Source organism: Chenopodium quinoa, unplaced genomic scaffold (genome assembly GCF_001683475.1).
Source record: "Chenopodium quinoa cultivar QQ74 unplaced genomic scaffold, ASM168347v1, whole genome shotgun sequence".
Taxonomy (NCBI): domain Eukaryota; kingdom Viridiplantae; phylum Streptophyta; class Magnoliopsida; order Caryophyllales; family Amaranthaceae; genus Chenopodium; species Chenopodium quinoa.
This window is the reverse complement of record NW_018743979.1, coordinates 4,442,474-4,456,208: the sequence shown is the minus strand read 5'-3', so window position 1 is coordinate 4,456,208 and position 13,735 is coordinate 4,442,474. Positions and strand designations below refer to the sequence as shown.

The 13,735-nt window shown below is 33.2% G+C and overlaps 1 long non-coding RNA gene across 3 annotated transcripts; it reads left to right on the top strand.

Moving 5' to 3' along the window:
- Nucleotides 1-9,632: 9,632 nt before the first annotated feature.
- LOC110690044 lies at nucleotides 9,633-12,972 on the top strand. 3 transcript variants are annotated; one of them, XR_002504996.1, is made up of 7 exons: nucleotides 9,633-10,583; nucleotides 11,033-11,357; nucleotides 11,435-11,512; nucleotides 11,590-12,271; nucleotides 12,387-12,518; nucleotides 12,602-12,676; nucleotides 12,759-12,972. It is a non-coding gene; the product is annotated as an uncharacterized LOC110690044 (long non-coding RNA). The 3 variants fall into 3 exon arrangements; XR_002504995.1 differs by having other exon boundaries at nucleotides 12,602-12,972; XR_002504997.1 differs by having other exon boundaries at nucleotides 9,634-10,583; nucleotides 11,184-11,357; nucleotides 12,602-12,972.
- Nucleotides 12,973-13,735: the final 763 nt, after the last annotated feature.

Sequence of the window (13,735 nt, the reverse complement as noted above, 5' to 3'; positions counted from 1 at the left end):
GGTTTGGGTGTTGTTGGTTAGCCTGAGGTAGCGTTGTTGTTGGTTGTCTATGATGATTGTTTCTATGATGATATGATGATGATGGTGTGTTTGGGTAGTAGGTCATGCCCAAATATTTGAGTTCATGGATTTTTCTCCCTCTCGTACTAAAATTTTTCTCTCTTTAGTGTTTGTTTTGTTTTTCTCTTCTCTCGCTTGTAGCTCATAAGGAATTTTGAAGCAACATATGGTGAAATGGTAAACGGCATGGTTGCCTTATTCTTTTCTTCAAGAGACATGGGTGAGATTATTCCCTTACTCTCTCTTTTCTTTCTTGTGTTGTATTTAGTTTAGGATGCAGTCTAGGAAGGAGTTGAATGGTTCGAGGATGTTTGCATGCGGTTCCAAGGAACCTGGGATCGTTGGTTTTGTTATCGAACGATCACTTGTATGTTGATTGGGATTTGGATCTTTATGCCTCATATGTGAACCTTCTTGATTCCTTCTTTCTTTTATTTCATTTTCTCTTGTATGATAAGCATAATTTCGGCATGGTGATGTAGTTGTGTTTTGGAATTTGCTTGGTATATTTGGACTATTTCTCTGTGATGATGCGCCTTAGAATGCTTGTCTTTTCTTAACTTTGTGATGAGATACACATTTTGAGACTTCTTTTGATTGAATTAGTCGAGTCTTAGCTAAGATAGCAAGGGCAAGAGCTAGTGAAGGCATTTGAACCCTTAGTTCACAGTATGTGGTAAGATGGAGTTGCTCCCCGTAGTGGATTTGAAACCCCCTAGTTGGTATTTTCTTACCTTTCTCGTCCCTTGTGAGGTTCATTTTGTTCAAGCCTTCATCAATTTGTTGAGCGGCGTTTTAGGATCCTCGACTATGCATGTTTGAATCCTTGTGTTGATTACTAGCTCCTGAGATCGTGACCTAGGACCCTTAGGAGAGGAAAAGGGCACTATTTCTCATTTTTATTTATATTTTCTTTTATTTAGTTACAAATTTGATTTTCCTTTTTGCATCAACCTTCTTGCCAACCAATTTGAGCCTAATGTTTCCCATTCTTGTCTCAACCCCATTACAAGCCTAACGACCTATGTTTACCAACCCTTTTAGTTAGTGAAGCATTTGGCTTGTGAGGCTAGTGTGAAGAGCGTCATGAATATGAGCATGAATCATTTATGGAATTGGTTTGGAAACAAAGATTTGAAAAGTAAGCCTAAATATGGGCATGCAAGAAAAATTTGAGAAGAGTGATGCAACAAAAAAAAAATAAAAAATAAAAAAAAATAAAAAATTATTTTGTATATATTTGTATAAGGTTGGTAATGCGATAAAATCAAAATGTTGGTTAATCGTTTGAGTTGTGGTTGTTTTTTGAGTTTTGTCCATGAGAATTGGCCACTCTCTTACTTCACTTAGGACTTACTACCACTATTTCAAATGTTCTCCCTACCTCTACCTTGAGCCGTGTCATTACAACCCATATGAAGACCCTTAGACCTTAGGAGTACGTGGTTAATAACCGGTGGAGGGAGATGGTTTTCAACCCCATGGAGAGAGCATGCATAGTTGAGATGTCGGGATGATCTTTTATCTCCTCAAAATAATTCTTTTTCCGATTCCTTCGTGGAATTATGAGGAGCCATCTAGGGGGATGATTTGAAACTAGTGGGGGGAACGCGGACCGTTTTAGAGGGGACTAGGGCGGAGAGTGACTCACTAGTTCTCTATGCTTAGTTTAGGCTTGACTCTTGCAACCATTGGCATCTTGAGACGTGCGTGCATCATGTAATTGAGAAGGGCTAATATTCTTTGACGGTGTTTATCATGATTGAGTCCGAATAAAGCATTTGTCCACCTTGAAATTTGATGTTGCTTTTCTAAGCCATGCCATTTTATGTTTGTCTTTGTAGTGTTTGTTTTGTCTTTCTCTTCTTGGTTTTGCTTGAGGACAAGCAAGAGGCAAGTGCGGGGGATTTTGATGAGTGGCATTTATGCCACCATTTCACCCTCTTTCATTAGAGATTTCCCCCGAATTTGTCACTTGCTTATACCTTTTCTCACCACTTTTACCTCTATTTTAGTCACTTTAGCTCCCTCTCGTGTTTTCCCTTCCCTTTTGTCTTTTCTTTTAGTTTTTACCTCCTTTTTGTGTGTTTTGATAGCTCATAGCATTTGTGGACGAATCTTGGATCGCTAGATGGGGTAGAGATGCTAAGGAAGCTTGTCATAGGAAGTGGAGATGCCACAAAGGAGAGGGCGCGCAGCAGCGTAGGGCCGTGGGCGCGGGATTGCTAGCCGCGGGCGCGGACAGTGCAGTTCTAAGCCATCGAGAGTTTCTGGAGATAGCTGAGAGATGTCGAGCCGCGGGCGCGGTACAAAGGGCCGCGGGGGCGGCATTTGAGCCCGCGGGCGCGGCGAGCTCGGTCTGACGAGCATCGTACCCAGCATGGAGAGGGCGCGGCTGCCTGCTGGGAGAGCCCTCTCCCTTGCCCATTTATTCTTATTTTTAGAGAAGACTATAAATAGTCTTGGGCTTGAATGTTGAGAATTATTCACTATTCCATTGGCATCAAATACACTTGTAGAGAGAGAAAATCCATGTCTTTTAGAGAGAGAAAACATTAGTCTTCAAGATTCAATCTTTGTAATCAAATATTCAAGCTTTCCTCTAGATTGTTGCAACAACTTTGATGATTGGGTAATCCTTCAACTTTTATAATAGTAATCTTTTCTCTTATTCTCTAGTACTTAGTTTTATTGTTCTTATTCATGTTTTCCTCATAAATATCCATGCTTTATTAGTTTCTTTGAATTCTCTTTGACTTAGAATCATGCTAGGTTGTATTAGGATTGAATACTTGTTTAGTTTAGTTGTCATGGCTATTCCCTTCTCTCTAGCTTAGACTTTTAGCTAGGGAAGGGGGCGAAAATCATGTTTATTTGAGTTCCTATTGATTATTGTTTGGATCTCACCTTGAGTTGATGATTTATGCTTAATATGCTTGGAGTTATTGTGTGCACCTATAACCCCAATGTTTTAATCTTAGATTATATGCATGAGAATGATCTAGTTTAGGGTTGATTGATTTCGTCAACTTGCTTTGAGTAGTTGCATGAGAGTGAATTGCTTCAAGTAGAGTGTGAACTCCTTGGTGTATTTTCTTATTGATTTTCATTAGTGTCTTGTTGGTCATGATTGGAACCCCCTCTCCCTAGTGCTTTTTGCCATTGATATCACTATAATCTTGTCGTTTGTTTTCATTTAGAGTGCCTAGTTCAATCCCTTCTTCTTTAGTTTAGCTTAGTCTTGTTTTTGGTAATTAGATTGATCATAGAAATCTTCAACATCAAACCATAATAACCCCTTTTTGTCACTAGCAATTTATCCTAGATGTCGTGTTAATTGTGCTCAACCCCCGTATCCTTGGGAATCGACCCTACCTTGCCACTATCTAAAGTAAAATTGATAGAGTTAGGTTAGGAGATATAAATTGTAATTTTGATCTAGGATAGTAGACCAACGACCTATTGTCCCCCGATTAAGTTCAATAACATCAAACAAGTATGATTGTTGACCTCCTTGACTAAATGATGCTTTTGCTTCACTTGCAATTCTTTTTCTTACTTTCTCATCTGTCCAATGTTTATCAAGGGCAATGTTGTTAGTTCAAGCTGCCCTCTAAATGAAAGATGATGAAAGTATACAATCTAAAGAATCAGGACATATCCACTAATTCCTGATCTTGATTCCTTATGCTTGTTTTTCTTAAAACTCCCCACTGTTTTGCACAAGTTATTGATTTCTTTTACATTGTCTGCATATTTGATTATCTTAATCTATCAATCTGTTTGCAACAGGGGGCAAGAATGTGCTACAATCATATATCACAACATAAATTTTAAAATCATCACCTCCTTCCTTTATACTCTTTATTTTGTTCTCCAAATTGTTCACAAAAATGTCATCTGTTTCTGCAAGTCCTAGCTTCTTCTTCCACTCATTCTGAATTATGATGTTTTGATAAAGGTTGCTTTTTTAACTGATAAGTCAACTTGTTCTCAATTACATTTGGAAGAAAGAAAACATCTTCAACATCATAGGAACTTCCAGAGAACTCCTTGAGCATGTCAATTTTGAACATGTAACTATTTTCATTGAAATGATGACAAGATATGGAAGCATCTTTGTTGGAACTTGTGTCAATTTTAGTTCAAGCAAACCTCCAAATCCAACACTTATAACATCTAATTTCTGTCTTTCACTTAATGTTTTGATAATATCAAATACTGCATTGGGTCTGCAGTGTGTTCTCTTGATGTCCATATCACCATCATCATTGTCACTTCCATCTTCAACCTCTATAATGATAAGTAGGTGAGGGTTAGGTCGTTGAATAACCTCCTAATATCAAATAATATTTATAAATTCCTAACTAACCACTAAGCAAGCATAAAGGCAAGTTCAGAGTCGAACCATAAGGACTAAGTGTATCAATTTAAGCAAATTAAACTAGTAGGAAGGATGTGAGGTAGAGAGAGGAACAACTAAAACACTACTTTAACCAATAAACAAAATACTAGGGAAAGGGGAATCCAATTACATTAATGAATTTAACAACAAATTGCAATTAGAAGATCACGATCTCAATTAGGAACAATCAACATACTCAACTCACTACCACACAATTAAGCATGCTAATTATCCTACTAAGCTAATTCACTCCCGTGCTACTAGCCAAGCATGGGTATGGAAGAATCTAGACTCTCAATCAACTCACTTTTGCACAAGCACAATTAGAAACCTAGAATCAATTAGCTAAAAAGACTTTAAGCAATGTAAACATCATCCATACGCAATAATCAAGAATTAATTGCATATTAATCACAATCAATCATTCAATTCATCAACATAACATTCATCCATATCCCTTTAAAAAAATCAAGCAATGATAATGAAGAAAAAACATGGAAAACAAGATAAAACAAGAATTAAAGCTAGAATCAAACAAGTAATCTAATTATCTACTCTAATCAACAAAGAATTAAGCAAAAACAAGAATTAAAGAAACCAATAAGGGTGAGAGAAAGTTAGAAATGCTCATTGAATAGTTGAGAAGAGAATCCACATAATTGCATCTTCAAGCTCTCAATTCTCCATTGAAATCCCTAGCTTTCTCTCTCTAAAACTATTCCTAATTTAGAGAGAGAAGTTCCTAATCTAAGCCTAATCCTAATTAGAGGTGAGAGAAAATGTGTAAAAATTTGCTAAAAGTCCCCCCTTCAAAATAGGGTCAACCCCTATTTATAATACAAGAAGAAAAAGGAGAAAAACCGGAAATTAGGTGTGAAGAAAACCCAGAAGACCGCACCCGCACACGACATGACCGCGCCCGCGGTGATCAGCGGAGAGCCCTCTCTCAGGGGGCGGCCAACCATCTATAGGAATGAAGAAAAAACTGGAAAACATATCGTGTTGTGCCACGATAGGTTTGCCGCACGGCAAGGACCACCGTGTCAAGACAGGTCTGTCGCACTACGACAATGACCACCATGCCACGGTAGGTCTGCCGCACCACGATAAAGTCCCCCGTGCCACAGCAGTTGCTACTTGCTCTTGCTTGGTGCCTTTGTTGTGTGGAGGGTTGCTTGAGCAGCAGTTCTAGCCTTAAGCGCTGCAAATGCTCTGCTTCTTAGCTTCTTTTTGGCTTCAAGGCTTCTTCTATTGAGTTTTTCAGCCTTCTCTTGGGCCATCAACATCAAGAAAAGTGCCAAGTACCCAGATAAATAGAGCAAGAGAGAAAAGAGTGAAAGATCACATAGAAAAGCACGCAAATCAAGCTAAAAACCGAACAACAAGCGCATTATTCACAACTAAAGCCTAAAAATATAAACTAAGACTTTATTAACTAAAACAAGACTAAAAGGACTAAAAATAACCAAGATAAACCAAGATAAACCTAAAACTAAGGGAGAAAACCACCCTAAAATGTGTCATAAATGACACTTATCATATAACTTCTTGTACCTCCTTATCTGAACTGTCAAGCTTCATTTTCTTCTTTAAATGAGTTTTTGTATTTTTCCTTTCTTATTCTGATGATCCATCAAATTCTTCATTGTTATCAGCTTCTGGTTCATAATTGCTATCTTTATCTTCAGCTTTTGTTCTTTTTTTGGTTCCTATATTTTGTTAAACTTGAAGATATTAAAAAATTTACTTTTAATATTAAAACATTTAAGAACAAACAACTTAATTCACAACATATCAGTCTAACTTTAGCACCTAATACAATAAATTTTTATAAACCTTTTGAAGGTTCAAGTTCCTTAAGCCTCTTCTTTATCAATATTTGCTTTTTTGAAATCCTTTGAAGTTTAGCACCTAATACAGTTAAGTTTAACAATGATTTTATGTTAATTCAAGGAGTATATAAACACAAAACATGTTATATAACTTTTAAAACATATATTTTTACTTTATAAGCATTTCTATTTACTTTATTAAACTTATCATTTACTTTTTATATTCAATCATTTAATTGTATGCATCATAATATTTATATTGATAGCATAGACTTATAAAGGCAAATGGTTTACTTTATAACTCTTTCTACTTACTTTATAAATTGAATCTTTTACTTTAAGATAATATACCTTTAATTGGAGATTTCTTTGAATCTGCGGGTTTCTTTGGAGATATCTTCTCTGCTGCAGGAGCTTTATTTGTTGCAAGAGCTTTCTTTCCTATAGGATCTTCTATTTGAGGTTTCTTTGTATTTACAAGTTTCTTTTTATCTCCAACAGGTTTCTTTGGAGATTCTTTGGTTGCTGCAACAGGTCGTATTGGAGGTTTCTTTGCACCGTTGGACTTTTTGTCATTTTGATCTGCATGCAATTCAAAACAAAAATGAAACATGCTTTCTGATAAATACTGTTAAGATGCTAAAAGTAAAATCAAGTAAAATTTAAACTTAAAATATAGATTAATGGTTTTTTTTATTTCCTGATTTATACTTCAAGACCTAAAATACAGAGTGATAAAATATTAAACTAGCAAGGTGTTTCGTTTGAATCATGCTGCCTAATATATACTTTCAAATCAACTCTTTTAATTATAATAACAACAACAAATGATTTCTATATATGCAACATTTCGAAACAAAAACCCCATCCTCATTTCAACAACATCAATTTCTTTATTTATACACAAGCCATAATAGCTACAGATCATACAGTAATTAATTAACTTTTAATCAATTTAAAGTAACTTTTAGCCAATTTCTATCTACTTGTATTAAAAACCACTCAAAATTAAAGGAAACTACTAAAACTTAAAGGAAACTACTCCAAATTAATGACAGTAAGATAAAAATTACTAATCGCTTAATTTCAAAAAAATTATACAGTATTTTATTGACTTTTAATTATTTTGTATCAACTTTTATCTAATTTCTTTTAACTATTATAACAAAATTACTCAAAAATCAACTAAAATTACTCAAAAGTAGTCGTAATAGAACCAAAATTACTCAAATTCGTCAAAATAAACAGATTTTTACCAATATTCATGAAAAAATCTGATAAAAAAAAAAAAAAAAAAAAAAAAAAAAAAAAAAAAAAACTGATCTAAGTTTATAACAAAATTCGTAAAAATAAATAAATAAAAACCTTCGATTTAACTTCTAACCAATTTTAAACTAAATTACAACAAATTTAACTAGAAATTAAAAGTAAATCAAACGAAATTAGAACAAAAACAAACAAAATTCCAAAAATACATGAATAAAGCAAGTTGAACTTCGAAACTTAGAAATTGAACTTCGAACTACTCCGATTCAAATTCTGCTACTTCAAATTCAACAAATTCAAACAAAAAACACAAAAATAAGGAAAAATTTGCAACAAAATTAAACGAAAGAGTATGAACTTCAAAGTTTCAAAGCAATACCTAATTTTTGCCAATTTTCGACAATTTTTGTTTGGAAACTGAAAAAAATGTAAATAATAGAACTAGAATTGCGCTTATATAACGTAATTAGGCAATTGAAATTGGCAGTTTTTCAAAGGTTTTTGAGGAGAGAGAAAATGGCAGAGGAGAGAGAGAAGAGAGAGAAAATGGCGCCTGAATTTTCGTGCTTCATTTAATTTGTCTGAACAAATCTGGGCCGTTAGATCACGCGCCTTTGTGTTAAATCTGATGGTTTAGATTAATTCTTAGTTCCTATTATTCGGCTAATTCTCACGATAGCTCGGTTATATATATATATATATATATATATATATTTAAGTTGAAACAAAAGCCACTTGCTCAATGTGTAATGGAAAGGAACCCATACATGATCACTAGTCTTCCATAATGCCGATCAAAACCTATACCTTCAGCTACCTTTCCCCTGCAATAAAAGTAATGTATGCAATTAACATCACAAATTTTATCATAACTATTCACGTCATTGTAAACTTCTCCGACCTCTTGATTTTGCAGCAGGATATACATTAAAGAATGTTTTGAAAATTTTATGATATACCTTCCACACGTAATTTATGTTCAATGGTATTTTCCATACGTTCTTTTTTGTTCTACTCATTTGCATTTTGTGTGGCCTAACTACGTGTTTGACCAACCTTTATCTTTAACTACGTAATAATGCAAATTATCAAACTTTGATATTTAGATACTATTCATTGAAAAGATTCTAACAAGATCAAACAAAATAATTTTTCATTTGCATAAAAAAAGCCATAAGCTGTCAAAGTTTTTTTTAGTTTGACCACATTAAATGGGTCGAACAAAAAATAACAGAGGTAGTACAAAATTAAAGGTGATTAATAACAATCTTTCCAAATAAATTTTTAATTGGCAACATTTTTCTTTTCTGTCAAATATTCAACATGTAAACAAAATAAACAAAAATATTATTATCATTATTATTATCATTATTATTATTAATATTATTATTAGGTTTATTACTATTATTATTATCGCATTATTATCATTAATTATTATAATTGTTATTATTATTATTATTTTTTTTAATATTATTATTATTATCATTAATAATAATAATAATAATAATAATTATTATTATTATTATTATTGTTATTATTATTATCATTATTATTATTATTAGGTTTATTACTATTATTATTATTATTATTATTATTATCGCATTATTATCATTAATTATTATAATTGTTATTATTATTATTATTATTATTTTTATTTTTAATATTATTATTATTATCATTAATAATAATAATATAATAATAATAATAATAATTATTATTATTATTTGATTATTTTTATATTTTTAATCTTTTTATAACATTAAAAAATGTGTTGAATAATATAAAAAATTAATTATTATCATTAAATATTAGTTATTATTATCAATTAATATTATATATTAATTATTATTATTATTAGTATTAAAGATTAATTATTATTATCTATAAATATTTGTTATTTTTATTAAATATTAATAATTGTTATAGGTATTATTTTTAGTAAATATTAATTATTATTATTATTAATTATTATTTTTAAGTAAAGTAGAGATTAGAGAAGGGAATAGCAGAGCAGAGCAGATCTCAGCAGAATAGGGCAGAGCAAAATAACTCAAAAGAACAGGTTAACAATGACATCCATTTGTGAATTATTGACAAAAAAGCACACTATTCCGTCAGGAACAACAGAAACCATTGCTAATAGCCTTCCATAGTTCCTTGCAACACCCGAATCACTTCTCATATCATACTTTGTACTAACTAAAGTTGATCACTAAAACAAACATACAAACCATACATGTCAATAGCAAAAAAGGCATCTATAAACTTCACACAACATTCAATCAGAAACTCAAATACGAAAATAAGATAAAAATCCAAGAGTAAACCTTCACCTTCCATGGGTTAGGACCATTGGACATATGTAGTCCCTTGTCAAGGACATAGTAAAACTTCGACTTACTAAAGGGTTGAAATTCAGAAGGCGTGGGTACAGATCTATAGGGCTCAGAGTTCCAGAGGTAATTACAACTGTTTGGAAGCGTTCAAATACATGCCTAATAGCAAGTGAAGCATCATGACAACTCAGCTGAATATTCAATTTCAAAGCACAAACACTTATTATAATGAGAAATTAATACAATAAAATCTAAAAGAAATAATGATACAATAGGTAAGTAAGTATATATAAAAAAAGAAACACCTGACAAAAATTTGGGATGCCAAACAATAACAAAAACAAAGGGCGAATTCTCTGTTTCTCTTAATGATTAACCAACTTCATTTATCATGGGGGCAATTTCATCATTTTACCCGTAATTACACATTATATGGACTCTGACTTAGAAAACTTGGTGACAGTTATACAACATGGGTATAACAGATTACTTGACGGAGTTAAATTCCACATGTTACTGTAATTTGGAATTACCCTCCTTTTGTCTGAATATTGGAAAGAGAGCAGATTAAAAAAAGAACATAGGGCTGAACTGATTTGCTATTCGAAGTTGGACTTGCTGCCGAGTTCGAGTTTAATAGCTGGTAGTTTGACGAATATTGTGGAGTCGACAACATTGACGAAGGTAATTCCTTTATGTAGATTGGAATTGATTGTCGTGTTTATTGAAATTAGGAATTGTTCGATTTTCATTTCCTTCGTTATGAAATTGAGTTATGAAATTGAATTGAAATCGAAATGATTGCGGAGAAATTGAATTGAAATCTAAATAAATTGCGCAGAAATTGAATTGAAATCGAAATGAATTGAGGAGAAATTATTGGCTAAAACTGAGTTCAAATCGAAATGAATTGAGCTGCTCTTCAAAATGAATTGTGGAAAAATTGAGTTGAAACAATTTTAGCTTGTATGAAATCCTCGTTCATTGTTACTCAACTTTAAAATGAACTGTTTGTTTCCTTTTAATTACTACAATATTGGTGCTGTTGTTGTGGAGGTTCATCTGGAGAAATCCTCAATTGCGCTTATGAAGCATTAGTATTTAATCATACAATTCGATTCAATCTTGTACAGGATCCTGTAAATGTCTTCTGAAGTTAAGTGTAAGCGCAGAAGAACAATTTGTGAGAAAAATGAGGAGAGCACCCTGTGCCATGTTAGCTTATTAGTGGTATAATTTAGATTGGAGAAGTATATTCAAGGTGCATTTGCTCAAACTGTGTAGGTTGGCTTAGTTGAGGAGGAGGGATATACATTGAAGAAAAGGGTATTAGTAAGTCAATCAAATTTATTCTCTACTATTGTTTATGGTGCTGTTAAGATATTGTTGTCCATGGGATTGCAAGAAGCATCGAAAGCCAAGGAGAAAACAATAATCTTGTACCCGACAATTTTTAAGGTAGTAATTTTTTTGTGAAATGAATATTTTAAAGTGCTAATCCAAACAAAATATTGCTAATGTTGTTGATATTTTAGGTTGATAGTTTAACTTACGGTGGAGGTGTCAAAGCTAGATAAGAGGTTGTGAAGGAACATTCAAAGAGGATTAGGAGGGTAAGATTTTTGATGTTTTAGTGTTGCAATGTGTTGTTTTGTTAGCTTGTGTATTTATCATTACTTTAATTTAACAGCCTCCCAACATGAGTTGCCGGATTGAGTCATTTGGTCGGATTTGTGGGAAATTTGATGATAGGAGAAAACGTTGGGTGTATGAGATGGGATTTGGTGGTCTATTACATCTTTCATGTGATATGCAATTATCGACGCAGTTGGCGTATTGGTTGATGACACGTATAGATCCGATAAGTAAAATGTTCATAACCCTAGACGGTGTTGAGTTTAGGTTTTCTAAGAAACAAGTTCGATGGGTTTTAGGGATACCAATGGGTTTAAAGAGTGTTCCTTCGACTAAAACCATGGCTCATGAGGATCGTGAAAAGGTTCAGAGAAATTTATTGAAGTATGGGAAGTCTTGGGAGTCCTCTGGACAATGTGGTCGTGTTTACACGTCGGTTGGGATACCATTGAATTCTGAAATGACGGATCAATTAGAGGGGTAATTTGATCCGGAAAAGGAAGAAGAATTCAAGACGCTTTTCTTGATAGTTTATTTAGAGATGGTGTTTTGCCCTACACAACCACCCCGTCTTGCGGCTGATTTGTTACCTGCGATTTGCTGTGCTACGGAGGCAATTGAGTATGACTGGTGTGGTTTAGTGTTGTCTATTCCTGGGGAGTGTTTCTAGTTTTGCCCGACGTTTATATGCTCATGGGTTTGTGAGTGGATGTGGCAGGTGTGCTATATTTGCCGTTGTAAGTCAATTACAATTTACTTTATGTATTTTCATTTGAATTTGATTTTACTAGGTACATATACATACATATATATATGTCTGGCACACAACTTTTATACTTAAAATGTCTGCAGATTTTTTACCTAGACTGTTTGGCTAGGGATCCTGTCGATTGGGAATCATTCCCCAGATTGAAGGTATGGAATATGCAGCAGATTCGAAATGCATTGAAGTTGTTAGTGACCGGGGACTATGGGAGGTTAGGGGTAAGGCTAATGTATTTTTATTTGATTATAATTATTCCTTAGACCAGGGTCTGATATGAGAGACTGTGACAACACTAATGTAGGTATTGGATGTTGCCTATGGAGAACAGCACCCAATGGAGGCACGGTATAGTGTAGCAGCCAAGGATGATTTCGATGTAAGTGTTGTAGATGAAACCAATTGCTACTATTGTGATTGTTGTGCTGATGCATTATGGGTGAAATATTGTTTTTGTTTAGTTGCAAAGATGGTAGCAGGGCCTGCTATCTCCAAGTCCAAGGTTAAGGATAAGAGAGGAAGGAACTTGAAGTTAAAAGAAAATATCTACAAATAGTGTTACCATATGAGTTTAGACTTGACTTATAAGCATTTTTTTATATTTACTGTTGTATAATTCTAGAAAAACATTTATCTGTATTCATGATCTTCTGATATTTTATTTTTTGATGAGCATGTTTAAGTGTTATGCATTAATACATTATACAATACGGAATTTGATTGAAAAGATATTTCAAATGATATGAGGCCACGGCCCATTTGATTGAACATGCTATTATCCCATCAAAAATAACAGACTAATCCAAAAGATATAAGGCGCAGGACTATTTAAATAATATGAGGCCCTAGACCATTTAATTGGACATGCTTTCCTTATTGTTCATTACTCCATTAGATGTAACAGACTTATCAAAATTATCATTACATATTACTATATTAGCTATTGCCTTGCACCATTTCTTTTTTTCAACTTTTTACCATTTTACAAATTATCTTTACATAATTATGATAATAAATATAGAAATGAGGCAAACCAAATAAATAATAGTAATAAACACTCAATAATCATCAACAACTAAACCAACTGATCATTTCATTAGTTAACCAAATATAATACAGAAAAAGGTTGATATTGCTACCAAATCACATGGGACTTTGACACAAAAGATATCTAGCAACTCCACACAGAAGACATCTAGCAACACCTACTACTAAGTTGGAGATTATGACACAAATGGCCTTAAAGAGTATCACACAACTGACCTATATAAGACGGATTCATGCTCAAGGTGATTTAATTAACTTAATTAGCAAATTCACTTTTCAACTTAATAAATAACATTAAAACTCCATAACAAGGACAAAAACATCTCCCTCGACGAAGAATGGACTAGATGTTGGTTAAGCAGAACAGCTCGTGGCCATTTCGAACACCAAC